Source organism: Ranitomeya imitator, chromosome 3 (assembly GCF_032444005.1).
Source record: "Ranitomeya imitator isolate aRanImi1 chromosome 3, aRanImi1.pri, whole genome shotgun sequence".
Taxonomy (NCBI): domain Eukaryota; kingdom Metazoa; phylum Chordata; class Amphibia; order Anura; family Dendrobatidae; genus Ranitomeya; species Ranitomeya imitator.
In genome coordinates this window covers 570,067,907-570,081,984 of record NC_091284.1, presented here as the reverse complement: position 1 = coordinate 570,081,984, position 14,078 = coordinate 570,067,907, and positions in this window count along the sequence as shown.

Here is a 14,078-nt window from a genome sequence, read left to right as displayed (position 1 = left end):
GACCAGCTGACGGTGCTGGAACCCGGTTACTAAGCTGTAGGTGCCCGCGCTTAAAAGCACTACCAAGGACCGCCTGGCGTTGGCGGAACTCGGATACCCAGGAGGAGGCACCTAAGCCAAAGGCTCGGCCCGGAACCAGCTGACGGTGCTGGAACCAGGTGGTGGACCCCAAGGTCCACAGGAGAGGAGAGAACAGCTAGGCCGCGAGGCAGCCGCAGTTACCGAACCCCAACAGTCCTACAGGGGGAGCTGGGCCTACTGGCACTACAGAACCAGCCTTGACTACCAGTTCACGCAGCCCACATAGGAAGCTCCTAAACTGGAGGCACCCTGGAGTTGGCTAACCCGACCGCACCACGACGAGGCAAGCATAGGTGTCTCAGTGAGCTTGACACAACCCGGAAACAGCTGACGGTGCTGAAACCAGGCTTGGCACGAGGGAGTACCTGTGACAAAAACACTGCCGAGAACCAGCTGGCGGTGCTGGAACCCGGATGCGTTGCCCCAGTGTGCAAGAGCCAATGGCACGACCGAGGACCAGCTGACGGTGCTGGAACCCGGTTACTAAGCTGTAGGTGCCCGCGCTTAAAAGCACTACCAAGGACCGCCTGGCGTTGGCGGAACTCGGATACCCAGGAGGAGGCACCTAAGCCAAAGGCTCGGCCCGGAACCAGCTGACGGTGCTGGAACCAGGTGGTGGACCCCAAGGTCCACAGGAGAGGAGAGAACAGCTAGGCCGCGAGGCAGCCGCAGTTACCGAACCCCAACAGTCCTACAGGGGGAGCTGGGCCTACTGGCACTACAGAACCAGCCTTGACTACCAGTTCACGCAGCCCACATAGGAAGCTCCTAAACTGGAGGCACCCTGGAGTTGGCTAACCCGACCGCACCACGACGAGGCAAGCATAGGTGTCTCAGTGAGCTTGACACAACCCGGAAACAGCTGACGGTGCTGAAACCAGGCTTGGCACGAGGGAGTACCTGTGACAAAAACACTGCCGAGAACCAGCTGGCGGTGCTGGAACCCGGATGCGTTGCCCCAGTGTGCAAGAGCCAATGGCACGACCGAGGACCAGCTGACGGTGCTGGAACCCGGTTACTAAGCTGTAGGTGCCCGCGCTTAAAAGCACTACCAAGGACCGCCTGGCGTTGGCGGAACTCGGATACCCAGGAGGAGGCACCTAAGCCAAAGGCTCGGCCCGGAACCAGCTGACGGTGCTGGAACCAGGTGGTGGACCCCAAGGTCCACAGGAGAGGAGAGAACAGCTAGGCCGCGAGGCAGCCGCAGTTACCGAACCCCAACAGTCCTACAGGGGGAGCTGGGCCTACTGGCACTACAGAACCAGCCTTGACTACCAGTTCACGCAGCCCACATAGGAAGCTCCTAAACTGGAGGCACCCTGGAGTTGGCTAACCCGACCGCACCACGACGAGGCAAGCATAGGTGTCTCAGTGAGCTTGACACAACCCGGAAACAGCTGACGGTGCTGAAACCAGGCTTGGCACGAGGGAGTACCTGTGACAAAAACACTGCCGAGAACCAGCTGGCGGTGCTGGAACCCGGATGCGTTGCCCCAGTGTGCAAGAGCCAATGGCACGACCGAGGACCAGCTGACGGTGCTGGAACCCGGTTACTAAGCTGTAGGTGCCCGCGCTTAAAAGCACTACCAAGGACCGCCTGGCGTTGGCGGAACTCGGATACCCAGGAGGAGGCACCTAAGCCAAAGGCTCGGCCCGGAACCAGCTGACGGTGCTGGAACCAGGTGGTGGACCCCAAGGCCCACAGGAGAGGAGAGAACAGCTAGGCCGCGAGGCAGCCGCAGTTACCGAACCCCAACAGTCCTACAGGGGGAGCTGGGCCTACTGGCACTACAGAACCAGCCTTGACTACCAGTTCACGCAGCCCACATAGGAAGCTCCTAAACTGGAGGCACCCTGGAGTTGGCTAACTCGACCGCACCACGACGGGGCAAGCATAGGCGTCTCAGTGAAGTTGACACAACCCGGAAACAGCTGACGGTGCTGAAACCAGGCTTGGCACGAGGGAGTACCTGTGACAAGAACACTGCCGAGAACCAGCTGGCGGTGCTGGAACCCGGATGCGTTGCCTTGCCTATTAAAGATTGTCTTCCTAGAGCCCCAACTAGCGGTGTTGGAGCAAAGGGTAAGCAGGGGGAGATGAGTGTAGGCCGAAGCCTGCACTGGAGGCAGCTTTGTGTCTGCGTTGCGTTTGCAGGACACTTTGCCGGCTACACACTGGGGGAACAGCTGGCGTTGCTGAACCCCACTAACACAATGGCGTGTGTTTTTCTCTGTGCAGCTAGCACTTGCGGGCAAAAACTAGCGATGTTAGAGCCCGTGTTGAAGCAGGAGGAGGAGGAGAGGAGCAGAGTGTAGGCCGAAGCTTAGTTGAACCAATTTCAAAGGAAACCTTTAACCCCCCCCTCAGGTGTTACAAAGTACAAGAGACACACCTTGTGCAGTATTAATGCTGCACAAGTGAAAGGTTGCTCTATTAATTTGTCTACTTGCACACGCTGAATGAAAGACATACACAATTTACCCCATTCTACAGTCAAACTGTAGTGGATGCGTGACTTGGTTTTTTGATGAGACGCAGCACAGGTGTCCAAAATAACGCCTTGGTGCTTGGAGCAGCTTCCTGAGCGTTGTTATTTGCTGTACAGGAGTCTGCGCTCTTGTGTTATCCCTTGGCAATGCCCTGTTAGCGCTGCCCATCTTATGACATCATTTCATGTTGGCCGGTGCGGTTAACGATGGCCATAAATCCCAGACCCACAGTGTCTTTTCATAAAGCCACACTGCGGTGCTGGGATTCGTGGCCTTGAGCAGTAAATATTTTGGCCGCTCACACACGTCCTTACACCTGCTTCAGACTGGGCGGCCTCTGCTGATCCCTTCTCGCATGCCGCGGCCATGAGGCTGCACAGTCTGAAGAAGGCTGAAGGAGATGAGTTAAGACAGGCGAAGATATGCACTGCTCGTGCCCATCAATCACACCCTCGCAGTCAAAATAATTAAGACAACGAGGAGCATTTTATTCAGGCAGGGCGGACGAACAGGCGCAAGTAGCCAACCAATGATGTCAGAAGACGGGAAGCGCTACCAAGGGGGGTGCTGCGTATCATTAGAAAGGAAAGTCACACCTCAGGGACAGTGGAATGGTCTCAAAGAGACACATTTTGTACGTGTTGAGTTCCACGTGGGCAAGGAGAAAACATCAGCCACCTTGTACAAATGCAGCAGTACTGCTGTACAAGGTGGCTGTTATACATAGAAACACCTGGGGGTGGGGGCCAGGCTCCCTTCAATTTCAGTTCATGTGCCTGCGTGGCGTTTGCAGGTCACGTTGCAAGCTGCACAGCAGGGGAACAGCTGGCGGTGCTGAACCCCACTAACACATTGGCTGGTGTTTTTCTCTGTGCAGCTAGCATTTCCGGGCAAAAACTAGCGGTGTTTGAGCCCAGGGTCAGCAGGAGGAGGAGGAGAGGAGCAAAGTGTAGGCCGAAGCCTGCACTGGTGGCAGCTTTTGGTCGGTTGTGCCAGCGTGGCTTGTGCTGGACACGATGCCGGCTACACAGCGGGGGAACAGCTGGCGTTGCTGAACCCCACTAACACATTGGCTGGTGTTTTTCTCTGTGCAGCTAGCATTTCCGGGCAAAAACTAGCGTTGTTAGAGCCCAGGGTCAGCAGGAGGAGGAGAGGAGCAGAGTGTAGGCCGAAGCCTAGTTGAACCAATTTCAAAGGTTACCTTTAACCCCCCCTCAGGTGTTACAAAGAACAAGAGCCACTCCTTCTGCAGCATTAATGCTGCACAAGTAAAAGGTTGCTCTATTAATTTGTCTACTTGCACAAGCTGAATTGCAACACGTAGACTATTTAGCCCATTATACTGTTTAACAGTAGTGGGAGGCGTGACTTGTCTTTTTAAAGAAAAGCAGCACAGTGTCGAAAACAACACCTTTTTGCATGGGCCGCAGCTTCCTGAGCGTTGTTAGTTGCTGTACAGGAGTCTGCGCTCTTGTGACCTTTGGCCATGCGCTGTGAGCGCTTCCTGTCTTATGACCTCATTTCATTGGCCCCCGTGCGGTTAGCGATGACATGAATCCCAGACCCACAGTGTGTTTTAAAAAATCACACTGTGGTGCTGGGATTCGTGCCCTGGTGCAGTAAATATGTTTGCCGCTCACACATGTCCTTACACCTGCTTCAGACTGACGGCCTCATCTGATCCCTTATCGCCTGCCGAGGCCATGGAGGGACACCCAGTCTGAAGAAGGCGGAAGGAGATGAGTGAACACAGGCAAACATATGCACTGCACATGCCCATCAATCACACCCTCGCTGTCCAAAAAAATAAGGACACCGAGGGCCGTTGTTTCGAGCAGGGGAGGATGCACAGCGCAGCCAGCTAAACCAATGATGTCAAAAGACGGGCAGCGCTAACAAGGTGTGGTGCTGCGGTGTCATTACAAAGGAAAGGTCACACCTCAGGGGACATTGTAATGGTCTGTAATGAGACACATTTGTACGTGTTGAGTTCCACGTGGGCAAGGAGAAAAAGTCAGCCACCTCGTACAAATGCAGCAGTACTGCTTGTACAAGGTGGCTGTTATACATAGAAACACCTGTGGGTGGGGGGCAGGCTCCCTTCAATTTCAGTTCATGTGCCTGCGTGGCGTTTGCAGTCACGTTGCAAGCTACACAGCAAGGGGAACAGCTGGCGTTGCTGAACCCCACTGACACATTGACTGGTGTTTTTCTCTGTGCAGATTGCATGTCCGGGCAAAAACTAGCGGTGTTAGAGCCCAGGGTCAGCAGGAGGAGGAGGAGAGGAGCAAAGTGTAGGCCGAAGCCTGCACTGGTGGCAGCTTTTGGTCGGTTGTGCCAGCGTGGCTTGTGCTGGACACGATGCCGGCTACACAGCGGGGGAACAGCTGGCGGTGCTGAACCCCACTAACACATTGGCTGGTGTTTTTCTCTGTGCAGCTAGCATGTCCGGGCAGAAACTGGCGTTGTTTGAGCCCAGGGTCAGCAGGAGGAGTAGAGGAGCAGAAGTGTAGGCCGAAGCCTAGTTGAACCAATTTCAAAGGTTACCTTAAACCCCCCCCCTCAGGTGTTGCAAGGTACAAGAGCCACACCTTGAACAGCATTAATGATGCACAAGTCAAAGGTTGCTCTATTTAATTTTGCTCCTTGCACACGCTGAATTAAACACGTACACTATTTAGCCCCATTATACTGTCAAACAGTTGTGGAGGCGTGACTTGTCTTTTTAACGAGGACGCAGCACAGGTGTCAAAATTTGCACCTAGGTACTGGGCGCAGATTCCTGAGCGTTGTTATTTGCTGTACAGGAGTCTGCGCTCTTGTGTTATCCCTTGGCAATACCCTGTTAGTGCAGGCCGTCTCATGACCTCATTTCATGTTGGCCGGTGCGGTTAACGATGGCCATAAATCCAGACCCACAGTGGCTTTTCCTAAAGTCACACTGCGGTGCTGGGATTCGTGGCCTTGTGCAGTAAATTATGATCGCCGCTCACACATGTCCTTACACCTGCTTCAGACTGGGCGGCCTCAGCTGATCCCTTATCGCATGCCGCGGCCATGAGGCCGCACAGTCAGAAGAAGGCGGAAGGAGGGAGTGAAAACAGGGGAAAATATGCACTGCTCGTGCCCATCAATCACACCCTCGCAGTCAAAATATATGAGACAACGGGGGCGTTGTGTCGGGCAGGGGGGACGCACAGGGCACAGCAGCCAACAATGATGTCAGGAGACGGCAGCGCTAACAATGGGGGTGCTGCGTGTCATTAAAAAGGAAAGTCACACCTCAGGGACATTGTAATGGTCTGTAATGAGACACATTTTGTACTTGTTGAGTTCCACGTGTGCAAGGAGAAAAAGTCAGCCACCTTGTACAAATGCAGCAGTACTGCTGTACAAGGTGGCTGGTTATACATAGAAACACCTGTGGGTGGGAGGCAGGCTCCCTTCAATTTCCAGTTCATGTGCCTGCGTGGCGTTTGCAGGTCACGTTGCAAGCTACACAGCAGGGGAACAGCTGGCGTTGCTGAACCCCACTGACACATTGACTGGTGTTTTTCTCTGTGCAGATTGCATGTCCGGGCAAAAACTAGCGGTGTTAGAGCCCAGGGTCAGCAGGAGGAGAGAGGAGAGGAGCAAAGTGTAGGCCCGGCAGCCTGCACTGGTGGCAGCTTTTGTTCTGTTGTGCCAGCGTGGCTTGTGCTGGACACGTTGCCGACTACACAGCAGGGGAACAGCTGGCGGTGCTGAACCCCACTAACACATTGGCTGGTGTTTTTCTCTGTGCAGCTAGCATTTCCGGGCAGAAACTGGCGTTGTTTGAGCCCAGGGTCAGCAGGAGGAGAGAGGAGCAGAGTGTAGGCCGAAGCCTAGTTGAACCAATTTCAAAGGTTACCTTTAACCCCCCCTCAGGTGTTGCAAGGTACAAGAGCCACACCTTTGAACAGCATTAATGATGCACAAGTCAAGGTTGCTCTATTTAATTTTGCTCCTTGCACACGCTGAATTAAACACGTACACTATTTAGCCCATTATACTGTCAAACAGTTGTTGGAGGCGTGACTTGTCTTTTTAACGAGACGCAGCACAGGTGTCAAAATTTGCACCTAGGTACTGGGCGCAGATTCCTGAGCGTTGTTATTTGCTGTACAGGAGTCTGCGCTCTTGTGTTATCCCTTGGCAATACCCTGTTAGTGCAGGCCGTCTCATGACCTCATTTCATGTTGGCCGGTGCGGTTAACGATGGCCATAAATCCCAGACCCACAGTGGCTTTTCCTAAAGTCACACTGCGGTGCTGGGATTCGTGGCCTTGTGCAGTAAATATGATCGCCGCTCACACATGTCCTTACACCTGCTTCAGACTGGGCGGCCTCAGCTGATCCCTTATCGCATGCCGCGGCCATGAGGCCGCACAGTCAGAAGAAGGCGGAAGGAGGGGGAGTGAAAACAGGGGAACATATGCACTGCTCGTGCCCATCAATCACACCCTCGCAGTCAAAATATATGAGACAACGGGGGGCGTTGTGTCGGGCAGGGGGGACGCACAGGCACAGCCAGCCAACCAATGATGTCAGGAGACGGGCAGCGCTAACAATGGGGGTGCTGCGTGTCATTACAAAGGAAAGTCACACCTCAGGGACATTGTAATGGTCTCTAATGAGACACATTTTGTACGTGTTGAGTTCCACGTGGGCAAGGAGAAAAAGTCAGCCACCTCGTACAAATGCAGCAGTACTGCTGTACAAGGTGGCTGATATACATAGAAACACCTGTGGGTGGGGGGCAGGCTCCCTTCAATTTCAGTTTCATGTGCCTGCGTGGCGTTTGCAGGTCACGTTGCAAGCTACACAGCAGGGGAACAGCTGGCGTTGCTGAACCCCACTAACACATTGGCTGGTGTTTTTCTCTGTGCAGCTAGCATGTCCGGGCAGAAACTGGCGTTGTTTGAGCCCAGGGTCAGCAGGAGGAGGAGAGGAGCAAAGTGTAGGCCGAAGCCTGCACTGGTGGCAGCTTTTTGGTCGGTTTGTGCCAGCGTGGCTTGTGCTGGACACGTTGCCGACTACACAGCAGGGGAACAGCTGGCGGTGCTGAACCCCACTAACACATTGGCTGGTGTTTTTCTCTGTGCAGCTAGCATTTCCGGGCAAAAACTAGCGGTGTTTGAGCCCAGGGTCAGCAGGAGGAGTAGAGGAGCAGAGTGTAGGCCGAAGCCTAGTTGAACCAATTTCAAAGGTTACCTTTAACCCCCCCCCTCAGGTGTTGCAAGGTACAAGAGCCACACCTTGTGCAGCATTAATGCTGCACAAGTAAAAGGTTGCTCTATTTGTTTTGCTCCTTGCACACGCTGACTAAAACACGTACACTATTTAGCCCATTATACTGTCAAACAGTTGTGGAGGCGTGACTTGTCTTTTTAACGAGACGCAGCACAGGTGTCAAAATTTGCACCTAGGTACTGGGCGCAGATTCCTGAGCGTTGTTATTTGCTGTACAGGAGTCTGCGCTATTGTGATCCCTTGGCCATGCGCTGTGAGCGCTTCCTGTCTTCTGACCTCATTTCATGTCGGCCGTTGCGGTTAGCGATGGACATGAATCCCAGACCCACAGTGTGTTTTTAAAAAATCACACTGCGGTGCTGGGATTCGTGCCCTGGTGCACTAAATATGTTTGCCGCTCACACATGTCCTTACACCTGCTTCAGACTGGGCGGCCTCATCTGATCCCTTATCGCCTGCCGCGGCCATGAGGACACCCAGTCTGAAGAAGGCGGAAGGAGATGAGTGAACACAGGCAAACATATGCACTGCACATGCCCATCAATCACACCCTCGCTGTCCAAAAAAATAAGACACCGAGGGCCGTTGTTTCGAGCAGGGGAGATGCACAGGCGCAGCCAGCTAACCAATGATGTCAAAAGACGGGCAGCGCTAACAAGGGTGGTGCTGCGTGTCATTACAAAGGAAAGTCACACCTCAGGGACATTGTAATGGTCTCTAATGAGACACATTTTGTACGTGTTGAGTTCCACGTGGGCAAGGAGAAACAGTCAGCCACCTCGTACAAATGCAGCAGTACTGCTGTACAAGGTGGCTGATATACATAGAAACACCTGTGGGTGGGGGGGCAGGCTCCCTTCAATTTCAGTTCATGTGCCTGCGTGGCGTTTGCAGGTCACGTTGCAAGCTACACAGCAGGGGAACAGCTGGCGTTGCTGAACCCCACTGACACATTGACTGGTGTTTTTCTCTGTGCAGATTGCATGTCCGGGCAAAAAACTAGCGGTGTTAGAGCCCAGGGTCAGCAGGAGGAGGAGGAGGAGAGGAGCAAAGTGTAGGCCGAAGCCTGCACTGGTGGCAGCTTTTGGTCGGTTTGTGCCAGCGTGGCTTGTGCTGGACACGATGCCGGCTACACAGCGGGGGAACAGCAGGCGGTGCTGAACCCCACTAACACATTGGCTGGTGTTTTTCTCTGTGCAGCTAGCATGTCCGGGCAGAAACTGGCGTTGTTTGAGCCCAGGGTCAGCAGGAGGAGGAGAGGAGCAAAGTGTAGGCCGAAGCCTGCACTGGTGGCAGCTTTTGGTCGGTTGTGCCAGCGTGGCTTGTGCTGGACACGTTGCCGACTACACAGCAGGGGAACAGCTGGCGGTGCTGAACCCCACTAACACATTGGCTGGTGTTTTTCTCTGTGCAGCTAGCATTTCCGGGCAGAAACTGGCGTTGTTTGAGCCCAGGGTCAGCAGGAGGAGTAGAGGAGCAGAGTGTAGGCCGAAGCCTAGTTGAACCAATTTCAAAGGTTACCTTTTAACCCCCCCCTCAGGTGTTGCAAGGTACAAGAGCCACACCTTGAACAGCATTAATGATGCACAAGTCAAAGGTTGCTCTATTTAATTTTGCTCCTTGCACACGCTGAATTAAACACGTACACTATTTAGCCCATTATACTGTCAAACAGTTGTGGAGGCGTGACTTGTCTTTTTAACGAGACGCAGCACAGGTGTCAAAATTTGCACCTAGGTACTGGGCGCAGATTCCTGAGCGTTGTTATTTGCTGTACAGGAGTCTGCGCTATTGTGATCCCTTGGCCATGCGCTGTGAGCGCTTCCTGTCTTCTGACCTCATTTCATGTCGGCCGTTGCGGTTAGCGATGGACATGAATCCCAGACCCACAGTGTGTTTTTAAAAAATCACACTGCGGTGCTGGGATTCGTGCCCTGGTGCACTAAATATGTTTGCCGCTCACACATGTCCTTACACCTGCTTCAGACTGGGCGGGCCTCATCTGATCCCTTATCGCCTGCCGCGGCCATGAGGACACCCAGTCTGAAGAAGGCGGAAGGAGATGAGTGAACACAGGCAAACATATGCACTGCACATGCCCATCAATCACACCCTCGCTGTCCAAAAAAATAAGACACCGAGGGCCGTTGTTTCGAGCAGGGGAGATGCACAGGCGCAGCCAGCTAACCAATGATGTCAAAAGACGGGCAGCGCTAACAAGGGTGGTGCTGCGTGTCATTACAAAGGAAAGTCACACCTCAGGGACATTGTAATGGTCTCTAATGAGACACATTTTGTACGTGTTGAGTTCCACGTGGGCAAGGAGAAACAGTCAGCCACCTCGTACAAATGCAGCAGTACTGCTGTACAAGGTGGCTGATATACATAGAAACACCTGTGGGTGGGGGGCAGGCTCCCTTCAATTTCAGTTCATGTGCCTGCGTGGCGTTTGCAGGTCACGTTGCAAGCTACACAGCAGGGGAAACAGCTGGCGTTGCTGAACCCCACTGACACATTGACTGGTGTTTTTCTCTGTGCAGATTGCATGTCCGGGCAAAAAACTAGCGGGTGTTAGAGCCCAGGGTCAGCAGGAGGAGGAGGAGAGGAGCAAAGTGTAGGCCGAAGCCTGCACTGGTGGCAGCTTTTGGTCGGTTGTGCCAGCGTGGCTTGTGCTGGACACGATGCCGGCTACACAGCGGGGGAACAGCAGGCGGTGCTGAACCCCACTAACACATTGGCTGGTGTTTTTCTCTGTGCAGCTAGCATGTCCGGGCAGAAACTGGCGTTGTTTGAGCCCAGGGTCAGCAGGAGGAGGAGAGGAGCAAAGTGTAGGCCGAAGCCTGCACTGGTGGCAGCTTTTTGGTCGGTTGTGCCAGCGTGGCTTGTGCTGGACACGTTGCCGACTACACAGCAGGGGAACAGCTGGCGGTGCTGAACCCCACTAACACATTGGCTGGTGTTTTTCTCTGTGCAGCTAGCATTTCCGGGCAAAAACTAGCGGTGTTTGAGCCCAGGGTCAGCAGGAGGAGTAGAGGAGCAGAGTGTAGGCCGAAGCCTAGTTGAACCAATTTCAAAGGTTACCTTTAACCCCCCCCCTCAGGTGTTGCAAGGTACAAGAGCCACACCTTGTGCAGCATTAATGCTGCACAAGTAAAAGGTTGCTCTATTTGTTTTGCTCCTTGCACACGCTGACTAAAACACGTACACTATTTAGCCCATTATACTGTCAAACAGTTGTGGAGGCGTGACTTGTCTTTTTAACGAGACGCAGCACAGGTGTCAAAATTTGCACCTAGGTACTGGGCGCAGATTCCTGAGCGTTGTTATTTGCTGTACAGGAGTCTGCGCTATTGTGATCCCTTGGCCATGCGCTGTGAGCGCTTCCTGTCTTCTGACCCTCATTTCATGTCGGCCGTTTGCGGTTAGCGATGGACATGAATCCCAGACCCACAGTGTGTTTTCAAAAAATCACACTGCGTGGCTGGGATTCGTGGCCTTGTGCAGTAAATAGGTTGGCCGCTTACACATGTCCTTACACCTGCTCCAGACTGGGCGGCCTCAGCTGATCCCTTATCGCCTACCACGGCCAGGAGGCCGCACAGTCTGAAGAAGGCGGAAGGAGATGAGTTAAGACAGGCGAACATATGCACTGCTCGTGCCCATAAACCACACCCTCGCTGACAAAATAAATATGACAACGAGGGGCGTTGTTTCTAGCAGGGCGGATGCACAAGGCGCAGCCAGCTAACCATGATGACAAAAGACGGGAAACGCTACCAAGGGGGGTGCTGCGTATCATTACAAAGGAAAGTCACACCTCAGGGGACAGTGGAATGGTCTCAATGAGACACATTTTGTACGTGTTGAGTTCCACGTGGGCAAGGAGAAAAAGTCAGCCACCTTGTACAAATGCAGCAGTACTGCTGTACTAGGTGGCTGTTATACATAGAAACACCTGGGGGGGTGGGGCCAGGTTCCCTTTTAATTTCAGTTCCTGTGCCTGCATGGCGTTTGCAGGTCACGTTGCCGGCTACACAGCAGGGGAACAGCTGGCGTTGCTGAACCCCACTAACACATTGGCTGGTGTTTTTCTCTGTGCAGCTAGCACTTCCGGGCAAAAACTAGCGGTGTTTGAGCCCAGGGTCAGCAGGAGGAGGAGAGGAGCAGAGTGTAGGCCGAAGCCTGCACTGGTGGCAGCTTTTGTTCTGTTGTGCCAGCGTGGCTTGTGCTGGACACGTTGCCGACTACACAGCAGGGGAACAGCTGGCGGTGCTGAACCCCACTGACACATCACCTAGTGTTTTTTTTCTGTGTAGACAACACTTCCAGGTGGCAACTGACAGTGTTGAAACCCAGGGAATCAAAGAGGAGCAGAGTGTAGGCCGAAGCCTGCAGTGGAGCAAGTTGAAAGGGAACCTTTAACCCCCCCCCCCCAGGCATTTGTTGCTGAAAGAGCCATCTTGTACAGCAGTAATACTGCACATGGAAAATGGTGGCTCCGAAAATTATGCTCCTTGCAAACGCTGAAGTACACACTCATATAATGTGTCCCCTCACACCGTCAAACCATCCCGGAAGTGGGACTTTCCTTTGTAATGTGACACAGCACAGCCGTCATTCCAACCCCCTTGGTGCCGGGCACCACCTCCTCAACGTTGTTTGGTTCTGTCACGGAGCCCGCACTGTAATGTTATCCCTTGGGCCATGCACAGTTAGCGGTGCCCGTCTTCTGACATCATGTAGGTGTCAGGCTGGCAGTGCCTGTGCGTCCAAGCTGCCCGAGATCCAACCTTGCAGTGTCATCTAATGTAGTCCCACTGCGGGCCAGGGATCCATGGGCATGCGCAGTGCATATCATCGCCTCTCACTCACCTCCTTCCTGCTTCTTCAGACTGTGCGGCGTCACGGCCGTGGCATGCTATTAGGGATCAGCTGACGCCGCCTAGTCTGAAGAAGCGTGAAGAAGGGGAGTGAGAGGCTAGTATATGCACTGCGCAATGGCCATGGATACCAGGCCCACTGTGGGATCACATTAGACGACACTGCGAGGTGTGATTTCGGGCAGCGTGGACGCACAGGCGCAGCCAGGACGACAACAAATGATGTCAGAGGACGGGCAGCGCAAACTGTGCATGGCCAAGGGATAACATAACAGCGCAGGGTCCATGACGGAATCAAACAACGCTAAGGAGGCAGCGCACGGTGCCAAGGGGGTAGCAAATGACGGCTGTGCTGTGTCACATTACAAAGGAAAGTCCCACCTCCGGGACGGTTGGACGGTGTGAGGGGACACATTACATGAGTGTGTAGTTCAGCGTTTGCAAGGAGCATAATTTCAAGAGCGACCTTTCCCTTGTGCAGTATTAGTGCTGCACATGGTGGCTCTTTCAGTAACAAACGCCTAGGGGGGGGGGGGGGGACAGGTCCCCTTACATTTTAGTTGTGCCAGCGTGGCGGTCGCATGACACGTTGCCGGATACACAGCTGGGGATCAGCTGACGTTACTGAACCCCAATAACAGAGGAGCGACTGTTGACTGTGCACACAGCACTTCCAGGCACCAACTGGCGGTGTTAGAGCCCAGGGACAGCAGGAGGAGCAGATTGGAGGTATTGCCGCACACACAGCTGGGGATCAGCTGACGTTACTGAACCCCAATAACAGAGGAGCGACTGTTGATTGTGCACACAGCACTTCCAGGCACCAACTGGCGGTGTTAGAGCCCAGGGACAGCAGGAGGAGCAGAGGAACAGAGTGTAGGCCGAAGCCTGATTGGAGCAAGTTGAAAGGAAACCTTTAACCCCCCCCCCCCAAGACGTTTGTAGCTGAAAGAGCCATGTTGTGCAGCACTAAGGATGCAAAAGGAAAAGGTTGCTCTTTTAATTATGCTCCTTGCAAACACCGAAGTAAACACTAAAAATGTGTCCCTTTATACCGTTAAACCGTTCCGGAGGTGCGAATTTCCTTCGTAATGGGACACAGCACAGCTGTCATTCCTATCCCCTTGATGCCGTGCGCTGCCTCCTCAGCGTTGTTTTAAGCTGCCACGGAGCCTGCGCTGTTCTGTTAGCCCTTGGCCATGCCCAATTAGCGCTGCCTGTCTTCTGACATAATTTGGTGTCAGGCTGTCAGTGCCTGTGCGTCCACGCTGCTCCAGATCCCACCTCGCAGTCTCATCTAACGTAATCCCACTGCGGGCCTTGGAACCATGGGCATGCACAGTGCATAACCTC